We start from the raw sequence: 12,497 nt of genomic DNA, 5'->3' as shown, positions 1-12,497 counted from the left end.
CATCATTGCTTATAATTTGTTTATAAGTATCAGCAATTTTTATGTTTTTTACCATCCTTGATTCTTGCCCCAGGTGCATTTGCATAGTTCTGGTGTAGCCATCTGCATTTTTGCCAACAGGATGGCACACAGAGGTGAATAGCCAGACTTTTGACTATCGGCATAATCTGGTCATTATCACTGCATTTTCTGGACAAGAACTGTTCTCTTAGAGAGGAGAAGGAAGTTTGACCATTAAAATGACTATCCAATTTTTTTTTTACATTTTTGGGCTGTTTAGAGGAGGGTAACTTTTAGATACAGGTATATCTAAACAATTTGTACATCATGGAAAAGGTGTTAATCTTTTGTAATTTAAATCTTAAAAAAGCAAATTTTCTTATATTCTAGATTCATTGCACACAAACTGAAATATTTCAAGAGTTTTTTTTTTTAATTCTTATGGTTACGACTTATAGCTTAGGGAAAAAATCAGTATCTCAAAAAAGAAGAATATTCCATTTTGAGCTTGATTAGAACCAAGCCAATCCTGAACCAGAAAAAAACATCAAAGAATTTCACCTGGGGTAAGGAGAAAAAGAACTGGACTGTTGCTCAGTCCAGATAAGTTGATAAGTCCAGTGTGTAGTTTCCAAAGTCAGTGATGATTTGGGGTGCTGGTGTTGGTTCATTAGTGTTTTGTCAAATCCTAAGTCAATGCAGCCATTTACCAGGAAATTTTGGAGCACTTTATGCTTCCATTTGCTGATAAGCTTTAGCTTTTAAGCACTTTGCAGCAGGACTTTAGCACCTGCCCACAGTGCCAAAACCACTTCCAAGTGGTTTGCTGACCATGATATTACTGTGCTTGATTGGCCAGCCAACTCGTCTGACCTGAACCCCATAAGGAATCTATGGGGTATTGTGAAGAGGAAGATAAGTAACATCTGACAAACAATAAAGAGGAGCAGAAAGCAACCTGGGCTTCAATAACACCTCAGCAGTGACACAGGCTGATCGCCTCCATGCCACACCGCATTGAAGCAGTAATTCATGCAAAAGGAGCCCCAACAAAGTATTGAGTGCATAATTAAACCTGCTTTGGAGATCTTGAACATTTTTGTTTTGTAATTTTTTTTAAATTGATATTTGAGTAAATATTCTAATTTTTTTGAGATACTGAATTTTAAATTTTCCTAAACTGTAAGTCATAACCATCAGAATAAAAAAAAAGAGAACTTTTCCATGATATTCAAATTTTTTTAAATGAACCTGTATGTGACTAGCTGTACAGAAAACACAGATAAAAGCAGAAATATGTGCGGACCATGTAGTCAGAATTTATATGTGCCCAAATGTGATAGGTACTGATTATTTAACATTTAGAATTTAGAAAACAAAACAGTATGTGCAGTTCTGCTCATTGATATCTTGTTTATTAGCTACTCAGTGCCTCAAGCAAAAGTCAAAGATTTGAAAACAGTAATCTGGCAAATTTATAGTCAAATCCTGCAACTAGAGAAGCACTCATTGTATCAGCACAGTTTCTGGGCAGAGTGATTCACATTGAGTCCTGCAACCTTTGTACAGCCAACCAATCCTATCGGAACTGCTGATTTTCTGCTAGCACTCTCCAGTTTTGAAAGCAATATGCATGAGACAGTCATTGAACAGACTGGTCTGTGAGGATGCCATCTGGGGCTGTGACTAGATTGTACATGAATCATGATTTTATTTTATTTTATTTTATTTTATTTTATTTTATTTTATTTTATTTTATTTTATTTTATTTTAGGTTAGGTTGAATTGAAGTCTTAAGTGTAGTGGTGTATTTAAACACTCTGAGGAGCTGCTGTCTCTGATTTGGTAAAATACTGTCTTTGTCCTACAGTGTTTAATTTTGCTTGCTAGTCCTCACTAGATTGATTGTAAGGCTCAGGGAAACTAGATTTACACACCCTGCAAACTCATCAATGAGCGTTTTAGATTACCTTCAGAATTAAAAGAGGCACCCCAGACAAGTTGATGTAATTCTATTTTATCAGGAATGTGAGTAGGTATTGTGTATTTTTTGATCCAGAGCTTTCACCTCAAGTCCATATGTTTATGAATGATAATTTTTGTCACTATTCTGGTCGACCTATCTAATTTATAAGGAGAAATTTCTCTTTCTTGTCTCTTTTAACCTGATCTTGAACATAAACTATGGCAGTCAACATTTACGTTGCATTTGCCTGAAGCCTCTTTAGGTGATAACTATGAGCCACTCTGGAAGGCTGAACAACATCTCAAACATTTGCCATAATCTTTTTTTTTTTTTTTTTTTTTGGTGTCAGGACTGTGCATGAAACCATATGACCATATGGTCATCACAGAGACACTGCTGTGGAATGCAGATGTGTTAAAAATGTGTGCTTTGTACGTGCTGTGCGACAAACATATTTCTCCCAGTGTGAGGTATTATGCTCTGCACCACTCTTAGTTTTGTCCGCAATTATGTCTCACAGACTCTCATCACCTCTAACAACCAGCACTCCACTGGTTCTTTGATAGGTTCTATTGTTAACCCTGTAAATAGTATCGTATTTGACACACAGATTTATCTACTTTAATCTACTAAAGGAATTTCATCAGAGTTTATATATATATATATATATATATATATATATATATATATATATATATATATATATATATATATACTGTATATATATATATATATATATATATATATATATATATATATATATATATATATATATATATATATATATATATATATATATATATATAAATATATATATAAAAAAAATTATCAAGTAAAAAGGGCTTTGAGGTCAAAAGGTTTAAAATACGTGGCCCCTCATTGTGTGTGATTTGTACATAATATTTTTATCTTAAATTCTGACTAGCAAATTTGCTATATCAGGCTTTTGAGGAACATTTACATGTACCTAAATCTATCTCTCTGTCTTAATTGTATTGCATTAGATCATACATTATCTCCCTGTAATATATATTGTTGAGGGAAAATAGAATGACAACTGATGTTTATATGCATTTTGTGCACCAATTATGTGCACCAGTGCATATTTTGCTAGGTTTTGGTCTCTGAATTAAATTTATATAAATATGTCTATTATTTCAGGCTCTACAGGGTAAATGCAAAATTTGCTTTTGATTGATGTTGAAAACTGTTTGCTGTAGTTAAGTCCACAGTGTAATTGGTTATTGGAATGTGTGAAAGTTGGGTATATGGTTATATGGTATATGGTGTATTAGCTGAACTTCAGTAAAGTCATTATCATATATACTTTTCAGTCGGTGTGCAACCTTTCCCTCTTATGCATTTTGAGTTCCTCTTAAACTATTACTATCCAATCCATCATGTTAATGGTATTTTGTATAGGTTTTTCCTCTAGCCCTATATGTATGTATATATATATATATATATATATATATATATATATATATATATATATATACATATACATATATATATATATATATATATATATATATATATATATATATATGTGTGTGTGTGTGTGTGTGTGTGTGTGTGTGTGTGTGTGTGTGTGTGTGTTTTAGAGTTGTAAATATGGATTTATTTGAATTATTTAATAAATCTATCAGTTTCTATAGACCAATTAAAAACTCTGATTCATTGTTTTATTACTGTCACCATTAAAAATGTTAATGGAAATTTCTACTTGGAAATGTATAGAATATTTATTACTTTAGGCAAATATTACTTTCAATTATTATTCTGGTGATTACATTTTTTTATTCTTATTTCATAATCTATCATATTTAGTGCAAAATGGTCTGTTATACATACCTTGACTATTTAAAAATATTTTTTACTGTTTATTTTTTGTGGTATTTAACTTTTGAATCATCCACCCCTGGCATTCAGTTGCATAATGAATTACCATCAACTGCAGATTTTAGTTTGTTATTTTGTCAGCATGTGATTTAACTCAGTCAGCAAGTTTGCAACAGTTGGAGGAAAATGACATTCAAGGCCACAATCTAATGAATTACATATACTCAGAAATCAATGGTGTCTTGCAGACCCTCAACTTATTGTGTGAGCATTTGAATTGTAAAGTATGCAACATTATTTCATCGACACTCCCACACATTGTCATTCAGATCATGCCATCCGTGTATATCCCGCAGGTTTCCCAGCAGCCTTTAGAGTGGGGCTTATGGGCCATTACACCCAACTAATTGTAATCTATTTGCCTGCAGTGTCGAGTGCAACAGCAGTATACTGAATGAATGTTGTACCCCTCAGCAATATTCACTTCCTTATTTTTGATGGCCACACTGCAGTAGAGTTAAGGTCTTTGCACACCGAGTCTGAAATTTTCGCATGCGCTTTTCCATATTTTTTTTTTTTTTTTTTTTTCGTATTCACCATAATTTCCTATCAAAACGCATGCTACGCATGTGAAAATGCATACAATCTAACCTGTTCCAAAAATTTTTATGACTGACAAAAGTTTCGGAGGCAGCGTGTAAACACTCTGACACAACATGAGATCTTATTTATTTTTAAATGTGCGAAAATTTCATGTAATGCAATAGGCTATAATTTGTGCATTGTTACTTTTGATGTGAAACAAAGTCAAAATTATATACATTTTATTAGGAAATTTAGTCAATAAATTTGCCGCTCTTTAATCGCTGTGGTTTAAACTGGTTATTTACCTTGCATAATCAAACACATAGCAAAAGACTCATGACAGTTTTATTTTTGTTCAATAGGCTGATGATCCAGCATTCTGCTTCACACTCGCCATTAACTGGACAGGGGTGGGATTACAGTTAAAAGTTACAATAGATCACTCTCAGTGTAATCTGTCAAAGTGACGGACAGGCTTCAGATTTTTACATCACTTAAAAAAAAAAAAAAAAAAAAAAAATTCTGTAAATGACAGAAAATTGTAAGCTAAGTCTCTGGTCTCCCCAGATTTTGTCTCTAAAGTTTCAGTTCAAAATACTCCATAGATATTTTATTATCGCATTTCAGAGTTTCAGTGTACGTATACCTTTAAATCAAAATGAGCTGCTGCTTTCACACCCTTTGCAGAAGAGGGCAAAGTTTTTACAGCTCACGCTTCAGACACTCTGTCAGCACTAAAACTGAAATCACACACACCCAAAATGTCAGAAATTATTTATGAAATATGCAGAGAGTGATTGTTTTTAGGATAAAACTAACAACATAGCTCTGCTCTCTGTGAATACAGTCAGAGTCAGAGGTAATTTAAGCCACATTATAGATTTACAGCATACTAACATGCACATCCGGAAATGCAATTTGGAAATATTAAGAAAATATGTGGCTATTCTTGTTCTGGATGAGATGTTTGAGCATGGACAGCTGGTATTGATCCATCTTTCAGATTCAGCTTCTATGTAAATCCTGTGAACTGACCCTTTTTTATAAAGCAATCTGGCATAAAATGATTTGCACAAATATGCCTCTATAAGATTCTTCAGCATATTTCCTTCCATAAATGAAACTGGAAGGAAATCCACAGTGTTCTCAGTGGCTAAGATGCTGAGGGTCTTTGGAGACTCTCACTTTTACATCATTTTAAATATAAAAAAATAGAACGAGTCAATCATTTGTTCGTTATCTGGCTCAGCTTGGTGTTCATCTTCCATTCTCTCTTCACAGCAGTTCAGTCAGTGTACTGTTTGAGTAAATGAATTACTCCGGGATATTGGTTTGTTTGAACTCAGAGGGAGTATCAACCACATTAAAAAAGTTAACAGCTTAAGTCATTTGTGGATTAATGCTTATGCGAACCTTATCAAATGATTCAGTTCGATTCGGTGAACTGGTTAAAGAAGATCCGGTTACATCGAATGATTCGTTCGCGAACCGATATCACTACACTTCAGTGTTTTGAAATCTCACAACAGACCAGAAGAGAAGACAATGCTGAATAAAGTCTTAGTTTTTGCTATTTTTGGACCAAAATGTATTTTCGATGCTTCAAAAAATTCTAACTGACCCTCTGATGTCACATGGATTACTTTGATGACGTTTTTCTTACCTTTTGGGACATGGACAGTATACCGTGCACACAGTTTCAATGGAGGGACTGAGAGCTCTCGGACTAAATCTAAAATATCTTAAACTGAAACCGGGTGAACTAACCCTTTAATATTTCGTTGGTCCTCTATTGTTTTTGAATGTGTTCATAATTTCTCTGTATGACTGCATGGTCAAAATTTATGACCACATTGGAATGTTGGCATGTTTCAATGCATTATTATCACAAATAACACAATTTATTCTAAGCACTACTATATGGTAGTTTTATGACTTTCCAACTGCCTGTCAAACCATGCTGCTAAAACAAGTCACTTTCATGAGGATTGTGGGCTTTCCTGTAGTTGTTGGAGGTGGAGCCATTGATGGATCTCATGTTCACATCAGTGCTCCAACTGTAAAGGAGGAAACATACCAATAGATAACCATTTGTGATAATTTTGCACAATGCAAAACATTTTTTTTTTAAATAAATGGAAATAGTAAAATATTTCAGTATCTTAATTAAATTATTTTTATTGTAGTTACATTAAATGATTAGTGTTATACTGCTTTGACTTCACATGAGCAGGCTCATTATTGGCTGAACTTTAATTAGAGTGGAGCATAGCATTTAATTATCGTGCAAAACTACAAAACTGACAAGAGCAGCTCCGGTAGAAGACTGATTAGATGACATATATCTGTGTTCCTGTAAGGTACTAAACCACATGTAAAGACCCGAAACACATGCTACATAGAAGTAATGGTCCAGCCCAATTCTGTACACATAGCAGGGGTTCGCTGAAAATGCGGTTAGGGAGTGCTGAAAATGTACAGTGTGTGTTCAGTTACAGAATGCAGTTGTCACTCTTGTAAGTAACTGAACTCTGTGTACACAACCATATTAAGGACTGGCTGTTCTGCTTTGTAAAGGTGGCCCAAACTCCCATAAAGGGAGATGTTTGTGCCGTTCACTTTCAACGTTATATTCCATACTGGTTATGTGTTAAATAATTTGTTTATATGCGGACACATCAGCAGACATTTATATTATTTTCTTTTGTTTGACCATTTAATGCTTTCCAGACCTGAATCAAGTACATCTTCTGCATGTGAGAATATCCGACCATGCAATATGATACTTTCGTTCGGAAAATACTGTGGCACCTGTGGTATTTTGAGGCTTGAACAATCGCAATAAAACCATAGTACCGTTATACCCTGAAACCCTAGTTTAGTCCTGGTCTTTGCATTGCTCATTTTCTTGATCTGCAGTTAACGACATGGTGTTTATTATGGAATCACTAAGTTACACTACAGCATCTATTCTAAGTCTCTATTTATCTGTTAACGTTTATTTACAAAGCATTCTCCTTTTCAGTAATATGCTTTATCTGCTAATACAGGGCTCTTGTAAGGTTTTATTATCTGGAGAAAAAAAAGCCTACTTTATTTGCAGTGGATGCTATGGCAGTTGAGTAATTGCATCTTATATTTAGACTCTAAAATTAAGTATCACATCAGAGCTTTATTGAAAAGATTCAAAGAAATGACAGCCCCTACTGCTGATAAGAACCGGGAAGGGAAGGCTCTAAAAGAGGCCGCTCTAAAAGATATAAATCAATTAATTTCCCTACTCACAGCCAAATCCTGAGATAGTAACTGCTCTGTCAAATGTGATGAGACATCTGACCAACATTTAATCAACCTTGCAGAAGTAGAGATTAATTTAAAAACAGGACAAGTGGAAAGATTGGATTACACTTAGAGCTGACCCTTGCTTATCAGAGCACTGGTATCTTCTGTCTGGACATTACATTGTTCATTCACTTGTTCTTTTAACACTCATTTCAATGTTTGTTCTAGTCAGTAAGCCATTTGTTTAGCACAAGCTACAGTAGGTTAAAAGCTACTAGTCGTTTTTTTTTTAATCTAGTTTTTCTTTTTTCCTTTTTTTTCTTCTTCTTTTGTGTATTGTCAGTACATGCCGGTTTCGGAGCGGGCAAGAAGTGAGGCTGTTTTCCACATTTTTTCTCACATGCTATAACATAGCAATGGAATCTAACATCCAAAGAAAGAATATACCATGTAATAAAAAGCAAATAAAAAAATTCCATTGAAACAGTATCTGAAATCTTTCTCCATTTTCTGTATTAGTAAATGTTATTAAATACCATATTTTAATTCGGTCAGTCTGACAGACTGCTTAGAAACACTCACATGCATGCCCTCTGGTGCACTTTGCAGTAATGAAGTGAAAACTACATTTTGACATCTTGCAATCACTGTCCTATTTTATTTTATTTTATTTTATTTTATTTTATTTTATTTTATTTTATTTTATTTTATTTTATTTAAAAAAAAAAAAAAATCCTCTAAAAAACAAAAAAACAAAAAAAAAAACGGACAGTTTATGGGGCCTAATCATAAGGTCTTGCTGTGTAGATGCAGTATAATAGAACCGCAATGGTCTGATTATGTAATTTAGTTTAATCACAAAACAATACTGACAAAAAAAGCACTGACTGCTTTTGTTTATTTATTTATTATTTTGTTCTTTAATATGGTTTACTCGATTAATTAAAATACATTTAGTAGCAATTACTTCAGGAATACTTGAACACTGTTTTTAATGTTACTATTTATATTAATGCTTAACTTTTAAATGAAGTAGTGTTCTCTGTTTAAGTTTCTAAATCCATTATTTACTTAGTTTTCTAATAACAGAGCTTTGATTTGGCAGTTAGTGCTTCTGCAGAACACTATGCCCTGATCTCATTGCCCCTCTTTCATGAATATAGCTAGTTTTTTAAAAAAGGGCCAAAAGTGAACATTTATAATAATAATAAATAAAAAGAAAAAAGAAAAAGAAAATATTGTTGCAGTTGTTTGTAATCACTTTATGCACCCTCGACTGGCTAGCATTTTGTTGAACAGAGATGAGAAGGTTGACTGAGCAGTTTCAAAGTGAAAATACAAGCAAATATAATTTAATGAAATAATTTTACTTCATAACTTTCTCAATGCAAGAATCACTGACTCTGAATGGTAGCTGGAAAAATACTTGATCGGCAGTAAATCCAGCAGTGCAGAAGTCAAGTGCTCAGCATTATTTGTCTTTTCTGTACCTTGTGTCATTATTTCACCCCTGAAATTTCCGCTGGGGATTAGGCTGTACAACAGCATTCCTTATGAAGAAATTCCCATGACATTTAGGGTAGAATGTGTTCACTACATGGGCGGACAGGAAGTATGTGCATGCTTGCCTTCCCGTATGGCATGTCTAGAGGCATTTTTCATTCAGGCAGAATTGTGCTTGAATTGCTTCATTTAAAATTGCACTGAACCGCGTGTAAGTGTGTACACAGACATTTTAGAGTGATGGTGGCAATTAAAGTGTTGAATAAGGGTTTTGAATCTACTGAAAAATAAGAACAAAAACTAACCAATTTGACCCTTTTTTTTTGGAAAATTAAATGCCAAAAACTTTAAAATCAGTGCACCATTCCCAATGTTGTGTAAAATCATTGTAAATTTATTGTAAATATACAGTAAAGCACCACACCTTAATTGCCTCCTGTGAAGACTGTGAAGCACCTCAGATGGCTTCTTAAATTACGCCTAAGAAAACTTCCATTCTAACTCAGTTTATGACTGGGTAGTTAATATTTAAATATATAGACTGACTCGTGTTCAATATCGCCAAGGACAAGCTCCCCAAGACTTGTGTTTTTTCTACAATCCATTAAAATCTAATCTGTTTCACTGAAAAAACACTTCTCCTCAAAGTCTGTGAGACTTTCACTGAAATGGCCACTCTTCCCTCAGGAAACAGAGGTGTGTTTTTTCACGCAGGTGGTCAACATATGTAATATTGCACATGGTAACATGGATTTAGATTTTTTTCCCTATCTTAGCTCGTCGCACTGCCTTTGGACATGCAAAAATATTGCTGCCATCTGGAACAACTTTTTAGATTAATTTGGATAGATTTAATTTTCTTTATTATTATTATTATTATTATTATAAACATTTTATTAAGTTCCTATGATACCTACACTGGAACCTATATATATATAGTCTCACTGTCATGTTCTACAGAAGAAAGAATGAGGCTGAGTAAATGAAGACAGAGTTGTAATTTTTGGGTGAGCTAATAGTCTACACAAATCCACTTACATGCAAACTTGAAACTCAAGCCATTTCCATGTAAACAGCATCATGCGTGACTTATGATGTAGAGATTCATAGAGATAGAAAGAGACTGTTATTGAACCCTTAGGGTCAGCTCAGTGGCATTTTTAGGATTTTTGTTTCAGGGTATTTTTTATTTCAGGGGTAAAAAGAAGATTCTCCATAGCACACCAGGAAAAACCTGCCCGACCATCTTCTGATATCATTCTGAAAAATGTTACAGAGCTATGAAATATGATGGCTGGGAGCACTTGATGGAGCAGATGAAAAAATAGAAGGCAACGTGTTCCTTCAGCACAGTAATGGCATCGTGAGATATTGTCTCTTGCTGTGTAAAGTAGTTTTCTCTCTCTCTTTTCTCTCTCTCTCTCTCTCTCTCTCTCTCTCTCTCTCTTCGCTTTAGGCAGCTTTCAGGTTGTTGATCTCTGTAATTCGTTTTGAAAATCACTAGGTCTATGAGACTGCAGCCTCACAGATGGTTGGATTAGCTATTTCGTTCTGATCTCCGACAGCCATAACCACTTTTGTTAAAAGAACGGAAAGGGCCAGAGAGAACCAGAACCTCTTTAGCTAGATATTATTTTTAGGAAGATTATTTTACAAATGGTCACACAGCATATTATCACCGTTATTCATCCTCACATCATCCCTAGCTTGATTTTGATATGACTGTGAAGATGACATGCTTTTGGCCATTCACACTTCTGCTAAATAAATTGGGCATATTCTGAAGCTGTCTAGTTTTCAGATGCACTGTAATCTTAAACAATATCTCTTCTCCTGCTTTTTCCCAGTTCTGCAGCTAATGTGGTTGGGCAAACAGCATAATATGTTGTCACCATCCATGCACATGCACACAGCACTGACAGATTTGAGCAAGTGAGTCACCGGCTGCGTCAGCAAGCATCTGTGTGGTATGATGCTGACATGACTATGAGGGTTACCTCAAGACCTAAAAAATCTGGATTCCTGGAAAGTTTATGCATAGGTCAAATTGTCCTAAGAGGAGAAATAAGTTATATCTTTCCTTTCCTTTCCTTTCCTTTCCTTTCCTTTCCTTTCCTTTCCTTTCCTTTCCTTTCCAATGTGTTTTCCAAAGGCTTGTTCCTCATGTTATTAGCCATATGGATATCATCCTTACAAAAGCAAGGGCAGACAGTATATGTGAATGCAACCATCGTGCAGCCTTTGTGAGAGGATATGCATTAATAAGCTCACTCTGTAGTCTGCTGAATTAGTATGCAGCACTGCTGTCTGTCCAGAGTCTAGTGCCAAAACCCTCGAACTCACCAGTCACAAGATAGCATGTGTGAAATGCATTAACTTCACTTTAATTGCTCAACCTTCCCACCTCATCTCTAATGTATGCTCAGCAAGTAGAGGTTAGCGGTCTACCAGTAGCTTGCCTAGAATTTGTCTGTTTAAAACTCCATGTCAGTACCACTCGTCTTAGTATTCAATTCATATAGTGTAGCATCTTTATGAAATTTACCCCAGGAGCTTATATGTTTCTACATGTAGCTAGCTACAGATGCAAATGAACAAAAAATGCATTAGAACTGAGAATCTTAAGAAAGTAGTTTGTAAAATTGCTTAATGTAACACATATTTTGAAATACACTTACTGGCTACTTTGGTAACACTTTATTTTAATGTACTACTACCACTACGATGTACTATCAACTTACAGTAAATTATGCATAATTACATGCAAGCAACCCTAGACCAAATCCTTATCCTAACCCTACCTATAAAGTAAGTACATGTAGTTAGTTAATATTACTCAGTACTTAAATGTATAATTGCACTGTAACAAGGACACCTTATAATTTACTACTTACCGCTACTTTATTAGGTGCCTGTTCAACTGCTTGTTAACACAAACATCTAATAAGACAAATCACATGGCTGCAATCACAATGGCATTGGACTGGTCTGAGTATTTCAGGAACTGCTGAACTCCTGAGATTTTTATGCACAACCATCTCTCAGGATTACAGAGAATTGTCTGAAAGGCAGTTCTGTGCTTTGCTGATATCAGAGGTAAGAGGAGAATGGCCAGATTGGTTTGAGCTGATAGAAAGGCAACAATAACTCAAATAACCACTCATTACATTGGAAGAATACATTTGGTGCCACTCCTGTCAGGTAAGAACAGGAAACTAGTTCTCACTGGCTCACCAAAACTGGACAACAGAAGATTTGAAAAAGGTTGCCTGGTCTAATGAGTCTCATTTTCTGCTTTGGCATTCAGATGGTAGGGTCA

The 12,497-nt window shown here is 34.7% G+C and overlaps 1 protein-coding gene across 1 annotated transcript in view; it reads left to right on the top strand.

Annotated features, from left to right (window-relative positions):
* The window catches only part of LOC132157446 (CUB and sushi domain-containing protein 1-like), a 636,306-nt gene that overhangs the window by 279,088 nt on the left and 344,721 nt on the right, over positions 1 to 12,497 (top strand). The window lies entirely within an intron of this gene.

This window comes from Carassius carassius, chromosome 14, assembly GCF_963082965.1.
Source record: "Carassius carassius chromosome 14, fCarCar2.1, whole genome shotgun sequence".
In the NCBI taxonomy this organism is placed as follows: domain Eukaryota; kingdom Metazoa; phylum Chordata; class Actinopteri; order Cypriniformes; family Cyprinidae; genus Carassius; species Carassius carassius.
Note: the sequence above shows the minus strand (reverse complement) of the source record. Positions and strands in the feature narration are given on the sequence as shown.